The sequence below is a fragment of the Capsicum annuum genome, unplaced genomic scaffold (assembly GCF_002878395.1).
Source record: "Capsicum annuum cultivar UCD-10X-F1 unplaced genomic scaffold, UCD10Xv1.1 ctg4203, whole genome shotgun sequence".
Taxonomy (NCBI): Eukaryota; Viridiplantae; Streptophyta; class Magnoliopsida; order Solanales; family Solanaceae; genus Capsicum; species Capsicum annuum.
Genome location: NW_025849405.1, coordinates 143,265 through 147,872, shown reverse-complemented (window position 1 = coordinate 147,872; position 4,608 = coordinate 143,265).

Sequence of the window (4,608 nt, the reverse complement as noted above, 5' to 3'; positions counted from 1 at the left end):
GTAATTTCATTTATGTTTTAACTTGTAATTTTAATTTTGATGTAATAGCAGAGCCGCGGACCGGAACCTCGACGGAACCTCACTCGACTCTACATCTCGGTATAGTCCACCTCTTCCAATCCTTGAAATACCCGTGACTTGATTCTCTCATAATTTGGGTAGGAAGGATGTCTTAAGTCAAGACCCAGTTGTCCTTCTTCCTTCTGTTTCTTTCTTTGAATAATGGTCGGGTCAAAATTTGGTCTCGCTGTCTATTTCTTTGCCTGAAAACACTTCGTGTTTACATTCAAAGGGGGCATGATATAGACACCTAATTTTGTCCCTCCCGACGACCCAAGTTACACATTTTTATCCCTGTCTTACCACGTGCCCTCACCTGTATGATTATATCCCATAAAAATACAAAAATAACAAACCCACTAACAAACCTAATCCCCAAATATTCTTTTGTAAAAAAATTAACCACCCCTCCTATCAATTTTGGACAACACATCACTACCCCATGCCCCATACCCTACCCCACCTACCTACCCCAATACCCACCCTCACCTCATATATACACACATACACACAAAAACAAAAATTGGACCTCAGCATACAGAAAAAAAGAGGGCACAATCAGGAAGCAAAAAAAAAGAACATTGGAATTTTCTTTTCTTCTTCACATATACACCACGACACGAAAACCCCTACAGAATTCCACTCTTAAAGGCAGAAGACACGCATCGCACACTGGCCAAAATACACATACATACTACATAGTTACATACCTATGCATAGATCGGAGAGAAAAGAGAGGGAGAGAGAGGGATAGTGAAGAGGGAGCTTGAGGGAGAGAAACAGCGAAAGGAGCTCTATTCCGATGACCCAAGCTCATCGGAGCTTCGGTACCAATCCAAAACTCAACAAAATTAGAGATCAAACTACTCCGTCGGAATACTTCACTGTTCCGGCAAAGCTACACTGATTCGGAGCTCCGGTGAGTTGCCAATGGAAACCCAGTTGCGATTCGGTTACGGTTGGGGGGAGAGAATAGTGAGAGGGTCGACGGTGATCGAAAATTGAGAAAGGGTGATGGAATCAATGAAAAATCTGGCTGGTTTGGAGTTTTTTCGGTGAATTTCTCATCGGAATAAGCTCTAAATCGTAAAAATTGATTCTCCATAGTCCCGAAATTCCCCTAAAACGTTTTCATCTCTGATTTCTCCAGAGAAATATAGCCGGAGAGATCCATTTTAGTGATTACGTGTTCGGCCGGAGCTCCGGCGTCACCAAAATCGATGACTAGTAGCACCAGTTCACACCTCCATTCGAGTTTTTCGTTTGTTTGTTTGATTTGTTGATCGAGATTTGCGAGTTTAGTTCGGGATTGAGGTTGTTGGTCGAGTTTGGGTCCGATTCGAGGTTCTTTGGCATGCGGACTCATCTTCTTGTTCTTGATAGACTGATATTTGGAATAAAATCATCACTGAGGTCCATTTCTTCTACCGATCTTTATTTTATCTTGACCCTTTTTTTGATGTTGTGGGTGTGGATGATTTATTTGTTGAGTGTTTGGTTTGAATCTTCGTTGTTTTTGTTTGTTTGATGATTGTAACGTAGTGATATGTTTCGATATTATGTTGGAGAAATCGCGATTACCATGGTTGATTTGATTGAGACTTATTTAATCATGTTGGTTGAAATAAATTTGGGGACGGGAATCGAAAATTGATAAAAGTGAATATTATGATATTTTTTGATACATTGTTGATGTTGAATGTGATATGTCGTCGAGCGGGTAGGCAAACAGTAAGCTCGGGTAGGCAAGTTTAGGATTGGTGTAGTGTTGGAATGATTGGAATAATTGTTGAATGTCTTGTTTATCGTATTTGGAAAGTGTATTTATTTAACCGGGGAATGCCCCGAGGTAATTTGTATTTACTCACCAGGGAATGCCCCCAAGAATTTTGTACGCTAAGGATGTTCGTGATCAAGGCCCGAGGCATCGGGTAAAGCATGGTTTAGGACTAGTGTAGGTTATTTCAGTATTTTTATTTCGGGTTGTAATAATTGGACTGAACTTTACATTTTTGTTTTGTTTTGTTATTGTTTGGTTATTTTGCGTGCTTTTGTGTGGTTTATACATTTCGTAATGCCAAAATAGTTGATACACTCTACCTAAGCGACCGTAGTTGAACCACGGGATCGAGGGGTGCCTAACACCTTCCCCTCGGTCAACAGAATTCCTTAGACGGAATCTTTGTTCGTAAACCAGTTTAAGAGTGAAATGGTTTCGGAAAGGATTTTCCAACGGTGACTTGGCACACCGGATTATGCCAAGTGGAGACTCTGAATAAATAATCCTTTTCCGAAACAAATTTTCATTTCTTGTCACTTAAATAATAAAACCCTTTCGAACTTAAAATATAAATCCTTTTTTGAGTACGTTTAAAAAGGGGTGTGACACAGATGAAGAAGACCAAATTGGAGAAAATGATGAAAATCAAGAAGAAAATGATAACGAAGAAGAAGAAGACAACAGAGAGAATACAGGTGGGGACGGTAATGTGAATCATCAAAATTCTTAACATAATGGAAGTGGAAATTAAGAGTCAGAAGGAGATGAAGGCGAAGAAGACACAGAAAATGATGATAATCAAGAAGAAAATGACGACCAAGAGGAAGATGAAGAAGAATACGAATTAGTAATAGAAGAAGATGACAATGAAGAAGAAGAAGAAGAGGAAGAAGAAGAAGTTGAAGATGCCAAAGAAAGAAGAAGAAGAGCTGCTGAAAAACAAAAACAACAAGTGTCTGAACAACTATCAGTTACTGAATACTACGTCGACTATGATGCTGATCCCCTGGATGTGGCGATTTTAAGATCAATCTTGGATTTCAAGTGCCACTATGGGTATCCTCCACATCCACCCTCACTTGATCTCATCTATCATATCATGACTTCAGTCCCCGATTTGGAAATCAGCAGAGAGGAATTAAGGGAAAAGATCATAGCAAACAAGGAAAATTTCAATAAAGTTAGGAAACTGGAAGGAGATAACCCCCAGATAGACCAACCTATTGATCTAGAATTTTTTGACTTGTGTATGCGAATATGGGGTAATCAGGATGATGATGATTGCTTGAGATAGAAATAGCTTGTGATACTAATTTTCAAACTCATTGCAGTATAAACTTTGCAGCAGCATTAGGATTTTCTGGCTAAAAGTTCTTCTACTCATTAGCAGGTTGATTTTGTGAGTGGATTTGATGTATGGGCTATTCTTGTTAACCTGTTTGAAATATCTTTTCTTCCATTTATATATGGAGTATTGTTAAAGGCAATTAGTTAGCATATCAATTTGAAAACGAAGAGCATGATGCAGTTTATAAGAGTGTGAGAAACTGGAGCTTCTGATCCATTTATTCTTATATGCAATCTATTGTTGGTATATATTACATGCATAGTATGTTATGAAACCTTTAAAGTAGATAATCAGATCATCGTGATGTGGTTTGCCTCAATTTTCAGTTCAACTGCAGTTTTCAGGTCACTTTCCGCTTTAGTTTGATATCTTCTCTTTAACTAAATTACAGAATCAGAGATGTTAATTCTTCTTAGGATGGCGAAAAAAAAAACAAATAGATATATAGCATGCTTTGAAATGTACAAGCAGATGGTACTAGCTATCGTATTGATGAAACTTGAAAGCCCTAGAAATGATGAGCCAAAAAACCTACTGACAGATGTACCATATAACCCGACATTTGAAAAATCCTCGGAGATGAATTAATGAAGATTTGAAGATGAATTTTGTCTAATGTGCTATGTACTTTGTCTCTGCTATAGATAAAATGATCATCATATCTGAATTATAAAGTTATGACACAATCAAATCTGAGCAAATAGAATGTTGAATTGAATCGAACCAATTTCTGCCGGAAGTTAATACAAGTAGTTTGCTGTGCGCTTTTCAGTTCTCTAGAAAACTTGAAAAGACTAATGATATCAGAAAACATGCACTGACTGTATATTTTTCATCAACAACTAAATAATATGTTCGATAAAGAACATTTAACTCAGTGTTTAGTCTATATTAAAATCTACGCTTTGCTTGAGGACATTCCTATGTGTTGTAGTTTTCCATATAAGCCAAGTTTTACCAGCCATAAATCATGACAGATCAGTACACGCCTTACTCGAAAGGTCATTTAATGTATGGTCAACAAAATAATCTAGTGTGAACACTGTACGTAGAGTTATGGACTGTAATCTACAGTGAGATTTAGTACAATTAATATTTTACTGATTTTAGTGAAATGAATTAGCTATAAATGTAGCAATAGAAAGAACCATCTCTGCATTCTCATCAAAAATTCTTCTTTCTTTCTTTATCAGCTCCAACGTTTTCACAAAGAATCACCAAGCCCAAAATGCTAACTTCCGGAGAAAATCAAGAACCGATCATCCCTGAACTTGCAAAAGTAACAGGAAAAAGAAAGCTCCCAGCATCTGAAGTGTATCAATCGAAGCGTGTGTTTGTGAAAATTGAAGAAAAATAAAAGCATCCGATGTCTGAATCATATGAATTGAAGCTAATTAATGTGCCAAAGTTTTCCAATCTT